The sequence below is a fragment of the Colletes gigas genome, unplaced genomic scaffold (genome assembly GCF_013123115.1).
Source record: "Colletes gigas isolate AHSC1104 unplaced genomic scaffold, ASM1312311v1 Colletes_gigas_Sc00011, whole genome shotgun sequence".
Taxonomy (NCBI): Eukaryota; Metazoa; Arthropoda; class Insecta; order Hymenoptera; family Colletidae; genus Colletes; species Colletes gigas.
In genome coordinates, this window is record NW_025106640.1 from 9060730 (window position 1) to 9085779 (window position 25050).

Below are 25050 nucleotides of genomic sequence, written 5' to 3' on the forward strand. Positions count from 1 at the left end.
TAATTGCCATTGTTCCCGACGTGGTAATTAAGCCGAGGCTCGTTACGTTCGTCCGCGTTAAATTGCGCTTCAAGATTATTTCGAGTTTCCTCGATGTTCGCACCCTCGGAGGTAGCAAAGGACTCTGCGGTTTTCGGTTTCCCATCCGGCGACAAATCAACCGTACCCACCGGAAACACCCGGCGAGCCGAAACTAGTTACCCAAATTAACTCAACGAATGATTTAGGGGTTCGCCGCGAACGTATTCGAATTGCCTGCGTGCGGATTTGGTAATTTTTTTTCCAAAACTAAACGCTACTTTCTCTTTCGTTGCAACGATCTCGCGACTCCTCGATCGCATTTGCGTGGATGCGAGGCGAGCAACGTGGAAAATAAACGCTCTATAGAGGACCAGAGCGTGAATTTTGACCAGTCCGGGCTCGATGACACCTCAATTTCCTCGCGCGTTACGTCCACGCCACTCTAAACTGTCGATTCCCCAACGGTCAGCATTAGGGACTGTCCTCCATCGAGAACTATGTCACGTACTTTGCCACGAGCGCGACAGCGCCGCGCGGAAATAGCAAAGCTTTCTATTTCCAAAGTGTCGTTTCGTTCGCGAGAAAACCTGGGTCATAAGGTGAATCGAACAATTTTTTCCTCCCAATCGGTTGCTACAGTGAAAAAATCACGAAATCGTCGAGTTTTGAAAGACGGAGGAAAGGGACATGGAACTTTTCACGTTTCAATTTCCGTTGAAGCAACGATTGACTGCTGTCGAAAGAAGCGGACAACTCTTTGGCGCGCCTAATGCATCAGGCTCGAGCAATTTGGAAAGCAGGTACGCGATATCTGGCAATCCTCGGCTCGAAATTCGGAACAGCGTGGCGGCTGGTGCATCTGTTGCAGCTGCGACCGAAGTAAAGTGAAAAGCTGTCTGGAACACGCTAATGCTCGGCTCAAGGTACACGCACCCCTGCTAATATGAATTCCGATGAGTAAACACGTCCAAGAGTCTCTCAACGCGCGGCCCCTAATTCTCGGGCGCTGTTTACACGCTGGGACGGTGCTTCAATTTGTTACAAGACCGAGTGACAGATATTCCCGACGTACGTTTTCCGCCGCGACGGTGTATTTTCACCGGAAAACCCGCGGGGGTACTCGTCTTTTGAAATTCAACGACGACTGACAATTTAAAATTCGACTCGTGTTTAGCAAATGCGCTCCGTATTGTAGGTGGTAATCAGTTAATTGCAAACGATACTTAGACGCGATCTATCGATTAAGCCGTATACGGGTCACGAGCCGCGGTTTGACCACCGTTAATACATACATACCAATCGGAATTTCGCAAATATTAATTGCAGGGTCAAGTAAATCAAAATCAAACGTTACGCGTGTAAATTTGATTGGAGATATTTTCACTAAAATATGGGAAAAGCATCATCGTTGTTTCTAAAGGTATCAGAAAATGTTGATCAATCGGGTATTTGGAATTTATTATTTCGCGCGAGAATGATTACGCTATTCGAACAACTCTACGTACTCGGGTAATAGGCTGCTACGGTGGATGCCCGGGTATTTTTCGCGTTCCCGGATATTTCCCGAATGCCTGCGTATCCGATTTATCCGGGTACCGACAGCACCGACGAAAATACCTGCGTGCATTCCCGAGCTATCGGTTACGCATCGGCGTGGACGCGCGACGGTAAATCGTCGGAGCGAACAAGACTTCGAAATAAAGGGTTCCCCTTCCCCTGTCCATCGATTCCAATAATATTCCGCGGGGGATAAAGCGGAAGATCGCGACGCCCCGGAGCGTTTTTCGTTCGAGTTTTATCAAACGGCGCTCCTGCCCCGTTATCGTCGAACAATACTCGGAAATCGGAATCGACGCGACAGGGCCATTGTCGCGTATCGCGATCGGAATCGCGGGTGCTCTCGTTCCGTTAAGCCGCGGCTTTCCGCGAGCGTTCGAAAAATTTGCAGGATGGAAAACCGGCTTTCCTATCTATTTAACCCCCCTCGACGCGTTACAAATATCGCTATTATTTCGTAGATCGCTTTTAAAGGCGGACACAGAGTCGAAGAAGCGAACTATTTACAGTGGAAATAAAGGACACACGTACACGCGCAGGGGGAAGAAATTGCAAGCGTCTCTCTACGTGATTTTCTTTACAAGGGACGGTGCAATTAATTTCCTTCGAAGCAGACGTTCGCGCTGATAACGAGCGGAACGAAATTCGGTATAACGAAGGGTCCGTCCGGTCAGGTCCTGCGGGTGCACGTTCGCAAACAAAAGCCGGTTTAACGCAATTGTCCCCGGGGATCCTCCGGTCGAGTTCGACCGAGCTACGGCCGATCTTTGATGCCAAGTAATTAATCGAATGAGTTCGACCGATGGAATCCAATTCGACGTCTACTCGACGTCGCTTCCCCCTTCCGTCCCACGCTCGCGTTCCGGTGTAACGCCGACCTTTGTCCCTCTCGTTCGATCTGCAGCGCGCACAACCCACGGGGATCCGGTCAAATTTCCCGTGCCAAAAAATTTATAATCAACCGAACGTTGCGTTTTAAAGTTCTTTGCCAATTATCGACTGACTATTTTCACGTAGAGCGCAGAACAAAAGATCTGTATTTCGTAAAGGTGCGTTGGATCGTTAAGGGTTAACGTGCGTGTAAAGTACACCCTCTAAGTATAATGGAGAACCTTCCACGGTAAAAATAAAAATCGACTACAAGACGTAATTAATTTGTTTTAGTTTTGAGGGCGGCTCCGTCTCCACCCTCGTAACGCGACACCCTTTTTTGTCCCTGGTTTCACACGACCCTCCGTGCAAGCCCCGGGAACCGAGCGAAAACGAAAGCAACCTGCGATGGAAAAGTGGCGCGCGCTCTGCTCGACTTGCCGATTAGATCTAACGCACGGTCGTGCGTGCAACTATAATATTATTCGATCTGCATACGAACGCGACGCGCATCGTTGCGTTACGTGTATCGCCGCAACCGATCAATATTCACTCGCCGAAATAGCGAGTGCGCGGCAAATTCACTGGCAAGGACACGCGACGCTATCACGATACGCACTTCCGGTCTCTGTGTCGCATTTACAACCTTTGAGCAAGTTTCTTTTTCATTTGGACGAGACTTGAAATTCCGTTTAAAGACGTCCGATTTCCGATAGCGGGCTCGACAGGAAGCTTTCCCCAGTTCCGTTTCGCCGATACATCGATACAAGAGGCGCGATTTTTCGTGCGGAAAGAGTTTCGAGGGAGAGAGGTATTTATAATTGACGCGTCGGCGATACGGGGCCCCGTTGAAAAGGGAATTTCTACCCCCGGAGAGACTTTGTGGAAACGCGTGCCGTGAGAGACGCATCCATTAATCAGGAAACGGGCTGTGCATCGTGCAAATACGCCAGCCAGCTCGACCGTAAGGGCTAATTATCGCATTTGCACGAGAAGCAAACACGAGGAGTGGGTTGCAACGATGATCTCCACGCTGCAACGTCTGAAGACCCTCGACGGCTCTCGAATCGATTCGTACGCGAAATCACGAGACCGCGACGATAAACTTCTTGGCTTTATTTCCCGAGCACCCGATAATCCCGTTTCGCGTTTATCGCGGCCATCGACGGCCGGCCCCGTCGTTAATCATCCGGCCGTTTTGTGAAAATCCACTCTTCGGGGGCTCCAATTTACCTCGTTCGTCCCAGCGATTCTTCCGCTCGCCGGGAAATCCCTCTTTATCGACGTCGACGATACAGAATGGACGCTTTCGATCCGGTATTGCAATTTCCAATGCTCGCGGAGAAAAGCTGACTATTTTAAAATTAACACTATTTTACTAGCTGAAAGTTTGCGAAAAAGTCTCTGTTCGCTACACGCGTAGAACGGAGGAGAGGACGCCGGCATTAATAACTGTATCGAGGGAAAGCGGAAGGGTCGGTTCCCTATCCGCCACTAGCTCGTTAATTCGATTGGATCTAGCCACCAAAGAAATTACCGAGCGGAAACTCAAGGGCCGGGATTACGGTCCCGATTTGCCAATCCACGGAAACCGATCGGAACAATCTGCGACGGGGATAACCGCTTCGTTTGCATAAAATTTTAATTAGCGAAACTGATACGCAACGACCAAACGATTTCTCATCCTTTTTAAGCCGCGCCTCGAATTAAATCCCACGAAATATTCCGCACAGGTCACACCGTAAATCGTTGCTATCCGAAACGCTATTTCGTTTAAACAAATAATTTAACAGCAAGAGTATTCGAAATTCTCACGATTCGAACCAACTTCAACATATATTTAACTCGTCTGTTCTCTGCAATCACTGTCTCATTTGCAATATATTGTCTGCATTGCTGGTCAGTTTGTGCGCTAATGGGTTTTACACGCCCGTTTATAAATAAATAAAGAGTAGAAAGCGAGCCAAGCGATTCGAAGTCGAATTTGGCGAGTCTTCGGGCAGTGTTCGGAATGGAAAATCGCGCGGAAACGTATAAACTGCGAGTGTCGCGATAAAATGTGCCCCGGCGCACCCCCGCGTTCCAGGGAAGGCGCGGGAACGCGTTTTCGCGCGCAATATCAGTATTTTCCCGGGCGCGCGTTTGCGAAGGCAATTTGGCCGGCGGGCGAAACGCCAGCGGTTGGTCATTTTCCGAATTAATTTTCCAGAAAATAGACGAAAAACGCCGCGGGATTGGCGCGCCCGAGCCGACTATTAATTAACCGTGACGCCGGCCACCCCTGCGGATTCTATTTCCTTATTCGATCGAATTAATCGGTATTTACGATTTCCAAAAATTATAATTACCCTATAATTAATAGCATTTATATTTAGTTATATACATCAAACTACTTATTTTATTTCAATAAATGTATAATGATAAGACCAATAATGTCTTCCATGTACACCGTGTCCCATTTAGACGAGCTTGTCGATCGAGGCGCAGCATCTTGGGTAGGCAGAATCGAAAGAGGTGCGCAACTTCTTGGAACAATCATAGCAGCCTAAATTCTATTTCCTCGCAGATAGGATGCGGCAAGTTTGAGGCTCGAGCGCAAAGTTTAAACGCAATATTCACCGACGGCCTCCTCTCGCTAGGCGAAATTGGTTCGCTCCGGCTTGAACCGTTCTCGAAGAGGCGACTTCTCCAAACACCCGACAATCGAGTTTCCACGTTCAACCGCCAAACGCTTTCAATACGAAAAATGCACCGCTCGATAAGACATTCCTGTTCCATCTCGTTAAAAGGAGGATCTAACTCCGACGTTTAGGCGCGCAAAACACGAGGCCGGACCAGAAGAAAATTCCTCGCGGCCAGAGAGTTTGGAAAAGTTACTTGTCGCTTTGGAAAATTGCCTCACGCCCGTAATGACGACTCAAAATCGTACAGCTCTCAATAGACGAAGACTGTTTGTTGAATTAAAGAACAAGATTTACATCGAGTCTATCAAGAGTCCTACGATTTCGACTCCAACTTGATCCATTTGTCCCGGTGCGAGTTGTACGTCGTCCACGAACTGGGACAGTGGTCCAAGTGGATCTTACCGGAGATAAAGAAGGGCCACTTAACCTCCGGTTAACGAAAAAGCTTTTCAAACTTGCATCCTTGACACTCTGTACGCTCCAGAATTATTCTCTATTTCCCTGCCTCTCGGAATCGCGAATCGAAACAACGCGGCTCATTGTATTTTTTATCGTGTCTCTTCTTATTATAGCAATACGATACGTATTACGGCGCATAAAGTACCGTTGGAATTGCGCAACGAAAAGTATTTATTCGGAATGCATTTGTGCATTTCTCTCCAAAACGGGCGGAGAAATGAATTTCGATCGGGACGCAGCTGTTTCCCGGTTGAAACAGAAGCGAAACGCGCGTTCGAACCGGGGAGGAAAAACGGAGCGTGCGATATAAACTATCGATACCATTCGTTAGCTGCGTATAAACCAGAAAATCTGTTTCCTCGTGATCGCCAAAGCGGGAGCGAAGCGAGTAGAGCGAGAGGGAAGCTTGTTGGCGAACGCTGTCGATGTGTACTGTAAAGAAACTTGGAAAAATTGGATCTATAACGAACGACGAAAGTTCAAAGTGTCAAACGACGAACGCTGGATATATCTTCCTCGCGCCGCGATATTGAAATTGAAACAGTGAAATTATCGTTGGCAAATATATATTTTTGGCTCGCGTTGCTCGTGCATTAATAATACGTACCAAAAGAGAGCCGCCAAGTTAACGAATAAACGGGAATAAACGGTTCGGTTCGAGCCGGTTATCGCGTTTCGCCTCGTCCGACGATTAAACTAAAATTCGATCGTAAATACGCCGAGAGTAGAAACGTTTCATTACCTTTTAAGCGTAGAGATATCATCGAAGGTAGCCGTAAACCCCACCGATCCCCGACAAACAAAATCCACCGCGGTTACGTACCTGAAACAAAAAGTTACACGCCACGGTCAGAGGAGGGAATTTTCAGCGGTTTTCCGCCGATGGCCGCCTCGTGGAAAGTCATCGGTTATTTCTCGGTGGGAACAGCTGTTCGCGAAAACACCGAGGTCGCCGGAAACGCAAGAGATCGCGGATCGATCGCGGCCAAGATAAAAGGGGCGAGGAGTTTTCGAGAGGGGGTGGCGGAGGAGAGTGAGTAATTGGAGAGGGCGAGTAACTTTACGAAATTCGAGCGTAGAACGGGAAAGAAGGGGGTCCTGGAGAACGGTTCCACCATAAATCAAACGACCCTCTTCAATTTCGCAGAGGTAGCGGGCGCGGTACGCTCCTCCCTCGAGTCCAAGTGTTTCCCGGTTTTTTCACGGGACAGCCTCGGTTCCTAAATCGGCGCGCCGCAAGCTCGACGATGGATCGATAAAGGTGGCTGTCCCGAGCCACCAGACATTATTCGGATTCCGCGAATACCGCCCACGACTCTCGATTCGCGCGTTGTTCTCGATTTAATTAACCCCCGCGATTAGACGGCGAAATTTCCTTTCGGACCGAAAATATCGATCCAACTGCTTGGAGATCACTTTAACACCAAACTGGACAAATTTGGACCGAATCTTCAGTTTCCACTGTCTTGAAACGGTCTAACAACGCGTATTAAAAATAGTTAAACTTTAGACGCGTGCAGTTCCGAAACTACTGGTGTTTCATTAATTATTAAGGTATTGTTAGCGGCGGCAAAGCTCCCCCTTTAAAGTGGTTTTTGGGTTTTGACGATCCGACTTTCCGTTTCCGAGATATCGTAATTTATGTAAAGGGGTAATTTTTTAATTTCGACTATCTCTGTCTCCGTCTGACGCGTCGCGTCGTACCTCCTTGTCGCGCGTGAGTCGAGACAGTCACGTGACCAGGAAGTAGTAGTATTTCCAAGAATTTACTACGCACTGTTTACTATTGTCGCGCGCGCGAGTTCATTGATCCGAATGAACGTAAACAAACGCTTCGGACCCTCGTCGTATCTCCGAAACTAGCCACCGCATCGACTTGAAATTAAAATCGCTATATCTCCGGAACTAATAAAGCTATCGACTTGTACAAACGCTCATTTTAAAGGGAATTTAATCCTCTATCCTGTGAGCCTAACAACTATTATAATTTATACCGTCTTCTACGTTTATTTTGCAATTTACTTTGACCCTACATTCCTAAAGAAGTTTCAGCAATTCTTACTGATCATACGACTACTGTTGCGATAAAATTGAATCATAAATTGTTTATTTAATTGAAAATTAATTTAAATTTGTATACAGGATGTTGTACCGGTAGGTTTAGCGAGTTTATTCGTAAAGGCGTATCGGTAGCTGGTCTATCGTTCGAGTCCCGCGCGCATGCTTTGCCACGAGTTATCTTAATACGAATCTGCCGTCCCTGCGCCGGAGTATGAGGAAAATTAATGTATTAATATAGAGGGCAACGATGCGACCAGAGTTTATATTCCTGTTGCACGTATCCCCCCGAGAACCGGGTCTATCTACCGGTTTTATTGTTCCCCGATTCTGAAATATGAATCGATGCCAAACTCGTGAAATTACCTCGTTAACCGCGGTCGGGACGCAGCTTCGCGAAATAACTTCGACGGTGCGTGTCGCGGATCGAGATCGCAACGCTGACAGAGAGGGAGGGGACGGAAAGAAGGTGCGTTTCGCGGAGACATCGATCCGCTCGACCTTCGTCCACCTGTCCTTCGAACACGTCGCTCGGATTAGCAAAAATCAATTCGTCTATATTCCGGATGAGAATAATAAAATGAATTGAAAGATACGCGCGACGTTCAGCTATCGTTGGATTCTCGTTCTCGTTCGTTATCGATGCACGATGACCGCCGGCAGCACGCGAGCCTCCATATCGATTCCCACCTTCCGCGAATTCGAGTCGGTCTCGTTTTCACAGGTGGTTGCGACACGAGATTAAAGGCGAGTGAGGTCTTAATACACGACGCGTTCCCAAAGCTTTTTCCAGAGACCAACGGTACGTTTTCAAAACTCGTCGATTTCGCTATTATTATACCAGGTTCGCCTTTCAACTATTTCGTATCCACCGCTACGGGAGTTCGTGAAACTCCCGGGATTAAAAGTCCTGGCGGAGGGACGCGCAAAGATATTCCCGTCCGTGATAAAAGATCTCTCCGCAAACACGCGTAAAAGTGCAATATCGCGGGAGAATATAGCCGGGCTTTCGGAAACATACGACGCTGGTGGCAGTGGTCTAATGGAGCATGCGAATCTCTCGGTCGCACGATACACGTCGCCACGAAATATGGAAAACGCGGGTCACCGCCGGGGCGAACAGTTTTCATTAATTCGTTTTTCCAGCGCGCGTAATCTTTCGCGCGGAAAAGCCAACGCGCAAGGTTAAAGCGCCCGGACGGAATGAATTTACGGACCGCCGTTAGAAATATAGTAAGCCCGGGGATAATTTCGTAGAGGAGATATTTCGTGGACAATACCCGTCGAATCTCGGCCCCGGAGAAATGAAATTTTTAATCTCGCGAAACGAACCGCGTTATAAAACCGTGCGGACGCAACGCAACGTTAATGAAAATCCCCACTGGCCGTTGTAAATAAGGAAATTTCACGGGGAACGTGCAGGTCTGCTCGATCCTCGCTAATTACGTTATAATTCGGCGTTCCCCGCGAAGAAACCGATCCAGGCCGAAATGGAGCAGCGAGAACGGCGGAAACGACCCGTGCCAGAAGTTAGGCACGTTACACCTACGCCGGCGTGTAATCCACAAACGACACGAGCTCATGCGCGACGGCGCGCATCCAACCGCGTTCTAACATCACGGACTATTAAGTCCGAGCTATCGCTCAAAGTAGATACACCGAATTCTACGACAACATCCGCCCCCCCGAAGCACCATACAGTGTCCCTCGTTTTATATGCTCGGAATAGATCCACGCTTACCCCCACTCGTCCTTCTACGCTATAATGAAAAGAAACTGGCACGCTTCGCTCTTGATCGGTTGCAGCGAACGCGTAATCAGTTTCCTTCGGTCCGTTACTCGTCGTGGAAATTCGTGAACGTTCCTCGAGCGCCGCGAGAGGGTGAGATCGGTCCGCGTTGTTGGAAAGACACGGCACGATTGAACTCGCCAGACGAAAAGCGGAGCAGGAAGGCGGAAACGGGCGAGGCGCGGGCCGCGGTCGAATTATTAAATTTAATGCGGCCAATTACTCGCAGCGAACGTGTCAACCGCGAGAGCTAATAGTCGCGGACGATGGAGTCGTAAGGACCTCGAAACCACGCGAGCTATGTCTTTTGCGTATAGGAGACCGTTCTAACGACGCCGTTAAATCAACCGGTCGGAGTCATTATTAACTGAGGACAGATCTAACGGTCCACCGCGAGGAGCTATGCACCGAGAATACGCGCGCTCGCAGGACCTATCGCAGCTTACGACGGTTATTACACACCTTGCAACGTTGCGCGACCGTCCCGTCACGCTTCGAACGTTTTCGTTCCCGGGGAAAAGCGAATGATCGAAACTTGTTAACAACGTGTCGACGCGGGAAGCCTTTGTGGTAACGAAAAAATTCTTCTCGCGTCACGATTAAGTAATCCTGCAAGTTCCAATGTCCCCGTTCGCGGAGATGTTTGTTCGTTCGAGAGGAAAGAAGAACGCACCGGCTCCGGGCGACGAAGAATTACCATAGCGAGACGCGAACAACTCGGATGAGCGCACTAGGGGTAGTTTCTAGAAAATCGATAGCCAAGTATGTGTGTTAGTATTACATATTTGAGGCGGACGAGCGTGCATTCCCAGCCTCGCTCCCACACGTTTTCCTACGGTATAGCGCGGCCGAGCGAGTCGCGTTAAAAGGGGCATTCCGCGCGGCTGGACAGGGCCAAGCGACTCCCTGGGCTCAGGTAACGCGCGGACGCCATCGCGTTCGCAAAAATACTCCAGGAAATTCGTGCTCTTCCACCAAACAAACTCCGTTCTTCGACGGACCACGCAACTCGCCCGGAAGTTGCTTCGAGTCCGAGCAAATACGCGCGCGAGACACGCTCGAACCGTGTCAAACTTCGTGCACGATCACTTTTAAATAAAAGAACGCGTTTCTTCGTTTACGAGGATGCCTGGCCGTGGTGCGGGGCGACGTTCTACCTGGGTTCGTGACGCGACGCGCAGAGTTGTAAATTTTCCACGAAAAATGGGAGGACAACGGTGAGATTGCGATCGAGAAAGCAGCGTATTTACCGTCCTAATAGCGCTCGAAGAGTGTGCGCAGCGCCTCCTCCCACTCGTTCCGAAAAGACCCCGGAAGACATCTCTGACATTTCGGTCGAACGACCTTTCAGCGAAACGAGGAATATTTCAAACAAATTTATTCAACCGCTGCCACCGTGAATATGCAAAACTAGCGAACGGTGTGGTCAATTGTTGCTCCCAACGATAATTTCACAAGCAAGGCCAAAGTTTGTCGATGCGAGGGGTCGTAAAAGTTTGGTTTATTTGGTGAAATTTCACGGGTAGAAAGGGAGAGCGGAAAATCGAGGCTAGTACGCGAATAAAGAAGGAATCGACGGAGGGTAGCGTGAGTTCGTACAGGGTCGACTACAGGTACGTAATCCTAGCGGGGTACCGTGTTCGAACGGAGGAAACTCTTGCGGATTTCTATCGTTCACGGAGTAATTGGATCGGTCGTGTTTACACGCTCTTATTACGTAACCTACCGATATTCCGGCCAGGTCTATAAATCGCGTCCAAATAGAATTTACGCGGACCTCCGTTCCTTTTCTTCGCGTGTCGCTGCCGAGAGGCTAGCGGCGCAACACGTAGTCCTAACCCGTCGAAACTGCAAATTAACTTGCACCCTCCGACGGTATTAACGTTTCAACGCGCCTCGCCGACCTCCTTCCGTTCCTCCATAACGTTAACGAGATCGTATTGTCTAGAAACAACCGGTCACCGACGACTATATTTAACGATTTCGAAAATCTGACGGCAATTTGCGTCAAAATCGCGAACGCCGCTTGACGGACGTGTCTCGCCGTTCCCGTCGAACATTTTGAAACCGATTTCGCGTGATCCACCCGCGCAAGCTTTGCCAAAAACACCTCGTAACGCGCCAGTCGGCGAGCCCGTGTACGCGTGTGCGTCGGTGACGTAACCGTCGCGTTTACGAACCGCGTTATTGCGCGCGAATATTCGCGTTATGATGTAAACGGGCAAATCTAATTGAAATGGATCGCCGACCAGAGAGCCAGCGGATTACAGCTGGACGAAGCCTAAGAGCGTCGCCGTTCGTTTCGATCGGACCGACGCGATTTTCACGGTCGATGGTCCGTTACGTTTGTCGTCCGGGACACGCGTTTTCGGGTAAAACCGAACGAACGGGAGCACTCGCGGGGCATCGATACTCGTAATCGATATCCCGCGAACGCGACCAACGCACCCCGAATTACTCGTGGATGGACTCGTCCTACCTCGTAAATATCGATCCTAGTTTCCCTCGTAGGAGCGGCACTCGTATCGAATCGAAGAGACGTTCAGGGCGACGTTGTCCAGTGATCGAAGGGACCCGTAGAGCGGGAAACGGAGGCGCGATACGGACGGACGTCGGAGGTTTTCTCGTTCGGACGCAAAGGTCGGTCGAACGGAACACGTGGTCGATCGGCAGGGCTCCGATTCCGAGAGTTATCGCGATCGAGACGATATCACAGAGCCAAACTGCACCCAGAGCGTAACACAGAGAAACCTAGTCGATAACCGCACCTGATAGGCGAGCTTTACCACTGGGATCTGCACTTTCTCGAGATGGGTTACGAGGAGAGCGTGCACTTTCGACGCAACGGTTCGTGCCCCGAGAAAGTTTCGCGCGGACGCACGCGTCGACGAAAACACGGAATCACGGAATCACAGAATCACAGAGCCCGGGACGGAAAGACGGACAGTGGCAGAAACGGAGCGTGTGTGTCAAAGAGAGAGAAAGAGGGAGGGAGGGAGGGGGTGAACGAGGTTGCGAAAGCGCGCGCGACAGGAAGAGAGACAAGCGGAGGACCGCGCGGGTGGCGAAAAAGACACGATTCGTAACACACCCCGAGAATAACGGAAAGACGCGACGCGTGTCAAGTGCCACGCACGACTGATCAACCGGAGGGAAGTTCGGGGCTGGCGCCTGCGCGACCCTACCTTCCCCCCACTGCCGCCCACCAACGCTCTTCCCCTCCGTTCCTATCGCGTTGTCCGTTCTGTCTCTCTCCCTCCCGGGTCCTCTCACCCTCGCTCGTCCTCGCTCGTCCTCGCTCGCGGTCGACGCACCCCCTCCATCGCGGACAACCACCCCTCCGTCGATCGGGATATCGCGGGACGATTCGTGATATCCTCCTGCCGGACAGAGTGCTCCCTCGAACCGTCGCGTTAACTCCGTTTACGAGCGTTCTTTCCTTCCTACGACTGACTGCTTTCCTAGATTCGAGACCCGCCGCGTTTTCCAGTGATTCTTTGCCCTTTAAACCCCACCAGCTTCCTAATCTTCGAGGCTCTCGACGACCAATCTATCTCCTCGGTTGCTTTAACGCGGACATTGGACGCGCGATAAAGTTTCGATGGGTTTTGGTGTAAATGAAAAGAAATCGTGTTCGATCGCCTCCAATAATAATGAAACCACGGCACAAGGAAAACCGACAATACCGAGAGGAACGCGTTACGAGTCTAATAATACGCCGGGATCGTTATCACGTACGAGACGATACGAGTCCCGTTTTCGAGGCGGCATTCCTGCAGAATTACGCGCTGATAAAAATATCCGTATAACGTATAGGCGGTCGCGGTATCGCGACGACGCCACGATCCTTTTTCTGGAAGTCGGGACGTACATTGTCTGCGACAAAAAAAAAAAGAAAAACTCGCGCAGTGATCAACTGTTCAAACACTGACGTGGTTCTCGCGTGCGGTAATTCGTGCCGCGACGCGATAAACGCGACGGACGAGATCCGCTAGAATCAGTCCCTATTTGCCAATAGGAAACCGGAAAACGGAGGCAAGGGAGGAAGAGATCGTTGAGGTAGATCGCGGAAGCCGGAGCGACTGTAAAGCGAGTCGTTCGACCGAGTAAACGAAACGTATCGGTCGGCGAGAAATCGAACGACGCTGGAACCTCCGACGACATTTCCACCTATGCGAACGACTTAAGGTCGATACATTCTCTCTCTCTCTTTCTCTCTCTTGGCTTTTCACTCGTGCACGTAATCGGCTTACACTCTGGACGAACGAGTCTGTCGTCACGAGCGAGAGAGAGAGAACGAGAGCCCGAGGAAGGCGGCGCGTAAACGAGCAAACATATTTACGGAGAATGCGGTCGAGACACGTGCCAGATGCCAGTCTCTCCCGGTCTGGGTTAATCTCGGTCCTCTTAATCTCGCCGAAAGAGTAATTCCCGACCGCCGAGGATTATGCAATTAAAATTAATTAAGCATCAGCGGCAATGCCTTACACGAGAATCGCCAAACCCCTATCGGTAGCACAGCTTTTCACCTCGAGTCTTAAATGCTTTTCCCCCGCGAAAGATTCGATTCCAGACCTGACCGCTGCAGCCAAGTTTGGACGATGGTCTCTTTTTAACGATTAAGCGTTAACGATCCGCGATTTACGTAAATCGTAGAGACCGGGCATCGATGTCGAAAGCAAAGGGGGAAGAAGGGCCGTGGTGCGGCCGAGCTCGGATGTGCGGCCGGCCAGCCACCTTCCTGTTCCTAAAATAACTCCTTTGATGCGAGTTTCACCCTTCCGCGAGAAAGGGGTCGAACGTACGTCACGCGTTCTCGGATGCAGCGGTGACCGAGCACAGCCTGCGCGCGATTGATCGGCGAGAGTCCACGGGAATTCGACGAGCCGATTCAGCCCTAGCCTCGCGAACCATCTCTTCCGACTAGGAATCCAGCCGGAAACGCGAGCCTTTCATGCACCGGCAAACGACCTGCTCGTTAAGGAGCGAGCGTTTCGAGTGTACTAACTCGCGCCAGAATCGGACGAAATAGGTTGAAAGCGTGCTCTTAAACGAGAGACATCGAACGCCCACGACACGCTCACACGATCATTCGGCTAAATGAGATTTCCTACTTTTACGAAAGGAAACTCGCCTCTCCTTTTCCTCGCTATCTCCCCGCCGCTATACTATATAATAGAGGAGAACAGAAACGTAATTTGTCGTGTTACTAAAAAATAAATAAACCATTGAACGCAAACTATCCTTCTGGTCCCAATTTTACGCGCACGAGAATCGAAATGGCGTTCGACTTTGGAATCGAATCGACTCTAAGAAAAGTTCCCGGATCGGGGCAAAACTTTCGGATGCTCCCGGATCGAAGAGGCCGGGGCGAGAATGGGAACATCATTTCGGCCGACATTTTCGGCGGAGCGCTCACGCGTCTGTCGAATTAGCAAGTTAAACTCGCGTCAGACTGGAAATTACGCCCGACAGCTGTGACAACGACGCGCGCTCTAGCGCGGCTCTCTTCCCAGTCCCTAGTTACTGTTCAAATATTCAGAACACAGCCGGTATGCGCGCGAAAGTGTATACACATATTTTCCGACCGTTCGCCGGTCCTGGAGCATTAACGACCGGTGTCTTGACGCACGAGTAACGGCTTCGATCATCAAACAGTATTATATCGCACCGTTTCGGGGGGAATTCGAGGAAAGAATCGAACTACGACAATGGCTCTGAAACGGCTCCTATAAATGGAACCGAATCGGAAACCAGATACGATATTCCTCGGATGTATGCAACCAACGCTGCCCCGTTTAGAGGCCACAACCAAGGGAAACGGAAGATATAGGTGCACGTATTCTGTACTCCTACGCGCGGAAACTTCAGCATTGGAAAGTTTCTTTGGGATTAATAAAATCAATGTAAACATAATATCGTGATACATTACACCCTGCCAACTTTAATAGATAAGCGCGATAGTCCGGAAATAAACCACAAAGTTGTTATACAAGTTTGATCGAAAAAGTTCGTCTCATAAAATCGGCAACTTCGAGGCGTCGTATCTTCGAGCTGCGTCCTAAATATTGGATATAACGAGTTAACCATAAACTAATTACGCAAGATAGATTTGGAAAATTCGAAACTCTCGATTATGCTTTGATCCCATGAAAACTGAAACGCGTGTATTTATGGTTGGTGAAAGCGTCGACAATGAATCGACGAGATTCGCCCAACGAAAACAGTTTACATTTTGGTTGCCCTCGGTTGTTTTTTCGAAAGATAAAACACGTAAAAATGAAATATTTTGACAATGATGCGAGATCCCGCGCGGGTGGCTTATCGCCTTTCAACGTGGGGATATTTTTATAAAATGGCCCACTGTGCGGCGAACGCGGATAATCCGAAACTCGCCATCGGGTGGTACGGATTAAGTACGGAACTGCCGCGATACGAGAAGACGTACGGCTGACAATAAACATACAATGTTCACTGCCGTAGGTTCGATCGAGCATTCGGTTGCATCAAAGCGGGCAGCGGTGCAATTGCAATTTAGTCCGCAGCACGGGCAACCGAAATCACCGGCCACTTCAATCAGCGCGCGTTCGTTAGAATGCTTCGCGGACGTTTATTAAGGCTACCTGCCGGTTATTATAGACGAGGGCTACTGGCGGTACTTCCAAATAACGTTTCGAGGAAGATACTGTTTCTTATTGCGGCTGCATACCGTCGCTAACGATCCCTGGCGTCGACACGCGTTATTCTCCCAGTTGCCATGGAACGCCAGGAATACGGCGGCTCTCTGTCGCGAGTTCTCTGTTTGCTCGTTTACGAGTCTTACCGATCTAACCGCGACTACCGCAGAATCGACATTCTCGCGCACGCTTCAGAAGAGCTTTCAAAATCTTCGTCGCGGACGGTTGAGCAAATAGAGACGAGACCTCTTCTCCCCGAGAGAACGTTTCGAGACTCGCGTGTATCCGATTTCTCGTGCTCCCTGCTGGCAATTTCTACGTACCGAGGCATAAAGGAACGCCCGACGGCCGATTGTCTGCGCAAGAAACGCGTGTCGATGAAGCATGAAAACGATGGGTGAAAATCCCTGCTTCGAGAGGGATGCACAAACCTCGATATTTTCACGATTTTCGATAGAAAAGCTAAACAAACTGAAACGAAAGCGGACCAGATTGGGTAGAAGACGGCTTAATTCTGTTGAAATTGCCGCGATAGATAACCGTTGTCTAAGCTCGAAACGATGTTTCAACCCTTCGTTCGAAAACCCGAAACCACTGCGACCGAAAACCCGCGGCCACACCCGAATCGCGCTGGACCAACACTAAGAAGCTTACCGAGGGAAACGCGGACTCCGGTCGAGCTCAATTTATGCTGCATTTACCAAGCAAGAACCTCGGTTTCTGTCCTCTCTCCATTTTCAAGCCGGAATTAAAACGAATGTCTGCAACGCCCCGTGCACAGCGAAAGTAAAAAGTGTTCGTGAAACGAGCAATTCTAAAAAGAACTCTTATAGACATTACGCGAATGTCTGAGTTCTTTCTTCCCCGAGTTACATAGTTTTTTGGAGGGATCGCTCGCTCCGCGAACACCTACGAAACGGAAGAATTAACGAAGATCTTGGAATGTAATTTATAATTTCCTGATTCGAAAATTCTCATTTTTTGTCCCCGGTTGCGTGGCGATGGATCTTGTCGTTATTGGAGGGACGTGGGCGAGTTATTTGCGATTCAAGTCATGCATCGCGCGCTTCATTAATTAATAAACACTCCCTCGTGGCGGCTTCAACCCCGATTCTTACTCGTCTACACCCTCCGCCATTGGTACTCGTTTGCAGTTAATTGTCGCGCGATAAAATTCGATAAACTTGCCAGTAAGAGAACGAGACCAAACTATAGAGATCGCGGACTTTTCGATTATCTCGCCGTTCGATCCTCCTGTAAACTTAATCACGATCGAGCGATTCCGTTGCCGTGGATTTCGCTCCAACTTTGCGCGCTTCGAGCCACTCTTTCGACGCGTGTCAAATCCGACGATAAGTCGGTCGAACGTTAATTCGAAATATTGTTTTCCAGCGAAATCTGACGCGTGCACGATCCAGTGAATTTCGAGGTATAACGAATCGTCGCGCTAATTACCCACTCCGTCCAGTGGCATGCTCTGTCCGTCGATCCGAGCGCTCGACGCACGCCAGATTAACGTTGGAATTTATAAAAGGAATTCTCAACGATTATAATGAAATTTCGCGCCCGATCGATTGTTGGCCCGCCCGAACCGTAATCGCAACTCTTTCAGCGCGCGTAAAATAATTACTTAATTTAGTAGTTTCGAGAGAGAGGATTGATCCGCGAGCCTACATCGAGCAACCATTTTTTTCCGCGGCTCGGCGAGCTCCACTAGCCTGCAAAGTTTCGAGCCTTTGAAAAAACACCGTGCACGAGGAAACGACAGCAATCGTCTTTGATAAAGCAGACCGAGAAGGGAAGAAAACGCGAACAAGTAAAAGGGGAGAGAAGGAAGAAAAGAAACACGAGGGAATCGCCGGCCCGAGAGTGGAAGTTCGGAGTAGGGGGTTGAAATCGATAAAGCAAGATGGCGGCATCCAGTACCGCAGAGTACCGCAGCCTAGCTACCACGAGATTATCCTCGGCTGCTACTCCTACCTACCTACCTACCTACCTATCTACCTACCAACCTACCTACCTACCAACCTACCTAGCCGCCAGTTATAGATATACGCAGTCGGTATCAGCGTAATCACGAAACTAGTCGTGTCGTGCCTATGCACTTACAACGCTACAACGTATAGACACGTGGCCGCAATTACACCGAACGCGTTCGCTACGCCATTGTCGGCAGTGATCGAGCCGCGGTTGCGATCAGACCAACCGACTCGCATATCTCCGCACCCATATCCACGCTCCGCGTCGCCAACGAAACCCTAATCGTCTCCGTTTCTCCGTCTGTTCTCGCCCGGTACATTTCGTAAACGATGGGAACCAAATAAATTTCTAGGTACCGATTTCGAAAGGGTGCTTGCACGATAATTTTCACCTGTCGTGCACGGCCACTAATCCACCGAATACACACTCTCGTCGCCACCTTTCCTCGCGTCTACATCCACCGAGCCACCGCCGTAAATCCACCACTTTCCTCTTCATCCCCTTCGTTGCTCGCGGTCGAAAGCGACGACCGGTTTCAAGGACCTCGTATCGATTCGCGTTACCTTCGATTTCAACAAATCGGGGCACGATGACCCTCGAGTCGCGGAGCTTCGATCACTTATTACCCGAGACTCCAAGAAACGAACCGGGAACCTTCTCCGAGGGTTCACGAAAGAAACTATTGACCAAGGAATATCTCTTTCGCCCGCTTCCAAAAAATTTCAAATTCCAAACGGCAGGTAGACAGATGCGGGCAGTTCTTCGAGCCGTCGAAGGCCATTTTTGCCTTTGGACGTTTTATTGCCGTACCTGAGATGCTGACTCCTTCTAACGGGAATTTAGCATGACAATGTGCTTTCTCAGATTTCCCTTAAGTTACACGGTGGTAACTTTTATTCCAATTCCCCAGCGCGAACAATTTCTATTGCCAGAGAGTGGTAACGATTCTTTGGAAGGAATTCGTGAAAGGGATAACGAGGCTGATTAAACAGCAGCTTCCATCGAACCGAAGGTAGCTCGAAAGTCAGCGACATTTCCCGCCGGGAATGCCCGTTACTTCTCGTAGAACGATTGTACTCGGTCACGCGATGAAACGCGGATATTAAAGCCGAGCTGCTTCTCTCCTTTATAAAATATGAACGTATTTATCGCCCCGTCCGAGATTGTTCGCGAAATGAGTACGCGGAAGGAAGCGAGCGCGCGAATCAAATCATGGAGATACCGTCGCGTCGTACCGCTATGGAGGCCTACCATTCCATTTCCAATCGAATCATTTCTCTCGAAAGAGAATACGTCCGTTTACGTTTAACCAAGTAAGTCACGGACCACTTTCGAAGATGACTTCGCCGTGAAATGTAAATTATCTTCACCGCTATATTTTACATCGTCAAGAATTCTCTGGCTTCGAGGGTGTTCGATTTGTACTTTCTTCGTGAATGGGACTCGTACCTGAAATTTTCATTAGAGACTAGACTCGATTCCACCAACGAAGAGTACATATTTGCCAGCTGATCGGTGATCGTCGATGCACGAATAAATAATTCCGTTTGCCGGTGTACGGAAAACGTACAAAGGACGATGTCCGGAGCGAGAAAAGCGTGGGATGCGACACGCGAAGGTCGCAGAGCCCGAAAATCCATAACCATCCCCATTACGTTTACAACACCGAGTGTTGTGCTCGCGCTTGCGCGACTCGACCTCGCTATCAAAGAAACCCCCGGCTAATGATCCATACTCGTTACGATACATTTTGCCACGATTAGCGGGAAACATCGGTCGTACGCATGCGCGTCACGCAGGAAACCCGCCAAGAAATTTTCTTCGAACTAGACGCGGTCTCGTCTTCGCTCCATTTTTTCCCCCGCCGGGCGTCCATTTTATTTTCATCCCCGGAACCGTCGACCGATCAGCCGGAAAAGGCGGGATTTTCCGAAAGTCAATAATTGCTATCGAGTTTCGCACATGCTTCGTTAATTAGACCACGATACACTGGGCGGACGTTTTAATTAATCACGATGACGCGTGCTTCGGAGCGTCGCGACAACGTGTAATTTCCCTGTAAACGAGGAATAATCGTAACGGAAGCGGAACTTTGCTCGAGAATGTTATACAAAAGGGGTAAAAGTACAATCGAAATCGAAATCGCGCGTCTGGTTTAACGAGCCAGCGATTTGCTGAGATTAAAAAAAAAGGGGTTAGGAGCACTCACCGATTCAGGAAGCCACGAACAGTTCCATGTCCCTCGCCGCTGATCTCTGCAATGAAAAAGCCAAGGCGAAACAATATAATTAACGAGACACTCGAGGCGCACGGGCGCTGAAATCACATAATTGTGGCCACGAGTAAGGATAAAAATGGAAGGGGGATGCTTTGGTTACGCTACGGAGAAAAACGAAGAAGGGTACTCGGGCCCGTCATCGCCCTTCCATCGAGTAGACGTATATCGAGCGAAGACTCCCGTTTGTTTCCTGACTGGCAGGATTTACCCCCGCGTTTCAAAACCCCGTGTGTCCCCACGGGTGCATCCCCCACAGAGAGACGGGGGATGTTGTTTTCGTGAGCGCGGTTTTCTTCGGTCGTTACAGGGGGGTTCCGACGAGCTACTCCATGGGGAGACAAGTGGTTCGAGAGAGTCCTTTCCACGTACAGTCTCACCGGTGCCCTTCTCCCGATGCATCCTCTAATTGAAACAGACGTCCCCACCCCCGAGAAATCCACCCAATATTTCCACGGAATCTCACACCTATCGACCGTTTCTATCCGGAATAAATCTAGTCAGTTTCTCTCATTCTAATTTTGTACTTTGCAGTTTATAGATCGCGAGGTCGACCAAATGCAAGCGTAGAGCTTGCGCGAACAAAAAGGTTGAGCAGCGCCTCGCCGGGGCACAGGTTCTTAACCTTTTTACCGTTATGGCACAGTTTAAAAGACGATTCTCCGTCTCTTTAGACCCGCGACACAATTTGGAGACAAAAAGCCTGACACGGTTCCCCGTCCCGAACAATTGAAATAACATGAATTCAACACGATAAATTGCTTGCAGAATTAATGGAACCGTGGAAATTTTCGCTGGTCGTGCCGCGACCGTTCAAAGGGAATCTTTGGCTCCGCGAATCGTAACCTTCTCGTGAAATGTTGATTCCTGCGGTCCGAGTTGCTTCAAGCTGGCCGAACTTGTAACCGAGGGCGCACAGAGTCAAAGTGCACCCGACGTCGTGTCTCGAGACTCTGAACATCATCCAGCGCGTATAGATTTAGCGGGTAAACGACGTCGGTGGCGTGCCGATAAGACGACGCGATTAAGGGAGGCTGACAGCACGGATGATTTCCTCCGGTGCTTCCCGGCGAGTTCATTATACAGCGTCTCGAGATTAAGACCTCGCGATAACGTACGAGCGTTCACAAACGTGCAAAGAACGCAAAAAAAAAGAACTTAGAAAAGACGAAGACGCGTATTATACGATCGCGAATTCGAGACGAGGAACGCACCCTTTCGTACGAACTATCCGGTTCACAATAATTATTTAGATTGGTGCGCGTCAAGGGCTCTTCTGTTACTCCCGAGTGCTCGCCCCAACACACCGCCGCTCTTCTTTAAGCTCGTACACGCACGAGGCGGGGCGAGAACGTTACGACGCATCGACCGATAAAGTAAAGTGTACACATATACCAGAAGACAATTCCACGGAGCAGTTTCGTCGCCTACGGCGAACGACGAAACGGGAATTTATATTCGAGACCTGTTTCGAAAACCTACGGCCCCTCGTTTGGAAAAACAGATGCTCCCCCGATGGTTCGATCTTCGCGCGCTGTCATTGTTAAATTAAACGTTATTCTCGATAAGTTTTGATCGGTTCTTCCGTCGCCACAAGACAACGCTGTACAAACGGCGAGAATCGATTAGAATCGCGAGGCAGAATTTTTGCATGCGATCGTACCCGCGACACGGAAAAATAAGAGCAACGAAACCGCGGCAAAAAATCCCGTGGAACCGGGGGCTAGCGATCGCTGAAAAAGCACGGCGGGCCGATAGCCACGGAAATAGCGATATTTAAATACGAATAATCCCTGACCATGGACCGTGACACGCCAAAATCCGCAAACAGGCTGCGCACTTCTCGCGATTGGCTTTTTAACCGTTTCGAAAAGAATGGCTCGTCGAAACTGTCGAATTGGGTGGGAGCTAAATTATTATTCGATGCGACTCGATCTCGACCGATTATGTTTCAGAACCGAGTGACCAAGATGAGAAACGTTTGGGTCCTTTAGTCGGTCGAGTGCAATCTTTATCGGGGTACGTTTCGCGTTTCTCGGCGATACGTAATGAATAAATGAGAAGAATGTCAGGGGCCGACGAGTCAGGGCGACAGAAAACGGAGCCTGGAAAATCTCCAAGGGCTTCTTTGGTGTGTAAAAGCGGAAGACGAACGAGCCGGGACCCGGGTATTTCGCTCCTCTTTACTTTTAACCCCCGACGCCCGTCCGTTTTACCGACTTTTATGGATCGATCGAGTTTAATCCGTGTCCGGTACGGTTTACAAAGCCAATCGGGAACGAGGAGCGACAGATGCAGCAGCGATTCGGACAATCGTCGTACCCGCGGCTCGGTAAACGACACTCGGGAGGGAGGGAGGAAGAGCGTAAGTTCGAAAGAGTAGGCGGAAGGAAGCAGCAGTTAATTTCCTGTCCGAGAACCCGAGCGAACCCGGCTCGGTAAAGCGGAAAAAAAGGATCGATGGTGATAAAATTTACGCGATTACCTAAAGATCAGGAAGAAGGATCGCCGGTTGCTTCCGTGGCGACGGAGTATCGGTTAACGGCCGTCCAAAATCTGTTCGTCGACTTCCCTTTCCGGCCTCGTTCGACTACATTTTAAGGGGAACGCGTGAAGAGTTTTTCCGGGGAAAACTCGCGGCGCGTATCGTTCAAGTTTCCCGCACGATAGAAACACGCACCGGGAATTTCCAATGGGACGAGGTTCGCGTATTAGCAATTCCGATCACACGTTGCACCGAGCAACGCGAACTCGCCTCGTAAACCGGCAAATTTCGCTGAACAGCTCTGTCGTTATGAATAATAATAAAACGTCGAAGAGAGACGTCGTTTGCAACCTGTCAAACCACGAAAACTATACCTTCGATCAACTTTTTTTGTCCCTTAAAGGTGGTCCCGTAAAGATTGGAGGCCGGAAGAGGTGTTCCGTAAAAACTAGAAGATGGAATATATAGAAAGAAACGCGAAATCTCTCCAAGGTAGCGGGCGTGAAATTTTTATGGGAATCGTGGGCGGAATCTCGAAGCGGTAACGCGACAAAGTGTGGATCGTGCCAGCTACTGGCAAATTTAATACGCGAAACTTCACGGCGTATATGCTTCGCGCCGCGAATCAGATTTCTTTCAAGATTTTCGCGAGTGAAAAAACTTTCTTAAAAGATTACGTATCTCCTTAACCATCGAACGATCGATCTTTCATCGCAGCTCGTAATTTCGTTCGATTGTGAAATGAAAATAATTGCAGACAGATTGGAGGATCCTCGAACGAATCCTTAGCAAGAACAATGCTAGACCACCGGGCTAAAGAATCGATAAACAAGCTTAACCGTGTCTTGCGATAATTTAACAAGCACCGAACGTTATTTGCATTCTATTTCGGCCAAGTGCAAATTACTACGACCAAACTCGCGCAAGCTGTCGCTGTTTACCGGGCGCGAGGGAAAAGTTTAATTAGACATTCTGGCCGGGCCGAACTCGACTCTTCCGCCGGAAGCAATAATGCGCAATGGTCGGTGCTACTGCTCGCGATGAAGATTCCCAAAGAGACGCGAACGCGTGGCCATCGGAAAGCAGACCGTTCAGAGCCGAAGCTACGATGGAAATTAAATTTCCTTTCCAGTGGAAAACAACTGCACGCGTTCTCCACGTTTCAACGATATTCGAACTTCCTCGAAGACTGTTCCATACGAATGTAAAGGTTCGATCTCACGCAATCAGGGTGAAAAATTATCGAGTTTGATACGCTGATGACTCCCTATCGCGAGAACCCATTTCTTCGTTAGTTTCTTTCGAGCACACATAAATCACCGTCCCCGGGACGAAACTTAATTTAATGGCGGAGGTTGGTAGGAAAAACGTAATAAGCTAGTCGGGTGTCAATTAGCCGAGCTCCAAGATCTCTCGCGGTTTTCGATTTTCGGTCGTTTTCCCTCTTCGCGTTTTCCTCTTCCTTTAAAGATATTCGAAACCGCCGGCCGCGTAATTGGCGTCGAGTGAGTCATTGGTTTCTCTAACGGTGAAATATCGAGGAAACGTTAACGGGATCGTATAGAAAATTTGTCGATCCCGTATACACGGTGTATCGAAAAGGACTGCATTGACCTACACCGGGACTAGTCGGCCATATTTGCCGGGCACCGCTATCGAATCAGCAGTTTGCGCGCAGCACCTGAACTTTGTCTCATTTTTTACGGTTGACGCGGCCCTATTGTGCAGGTCGTATTATTAGGGCGCGTAAACGTCGACCTTTCTTCGGGATTACCTTCGTCAGCCGGGAAGACGCAAACGAGCGCGGTCGTCTGGAAGTATTTAATTTCCGGCGGAGGACGAAGACCGATCGAAAAAAGGAAGCGCGGACAGAAAGTCCGCAAGAACACAAAAGAGTCGCCCTGGGCTAATTAAACCAGACGTCTGCGAGAAAACTCGTTATCGAAGCTGCGAGCAGCCGGATGCACGATTTTGCAGAAACTCGTGGTTTCGTCGTCGACGCACGGTTACAACATTCGATACTGTTGGAACTTCCCCTACCGAGCCTCGTGAAAATTTCAGGCGTCGAAGCTACCAAACACTTTAACCCGAGCCGACGAACTGCGGGTATTCGATTTCGAATCGGCGGAGGGAGATCGATTTTCGAGTCGTAAAAACGACGCGTACGCGTTGTTTCGACTGGGGGGAAAAAATTT

The 25050-nt window shown here is 49.5% G+C and overlaps 1 protein-coding gene across 1 annotated transcript in view; it reads right to left on the reverse strand.

Moving 5' to 3' along the window:
• The window catches only part of LOC122398247 (stress-activated protein kinase JNK), a 75433-nt gene that overhangs the window by 45853 nt on the left and 4530 nt on the right, over positions 1-25050 (reverse strand). The window contains exon 2 of the mRNA XM_043397956.1: positions 20305-20350. The gene's annotated coding sequence lies outside the window, so the exon portion shown is untranslated. The remainder of the gene's footprint in view (positions 1-20304; positions 20351-25050) is intronic.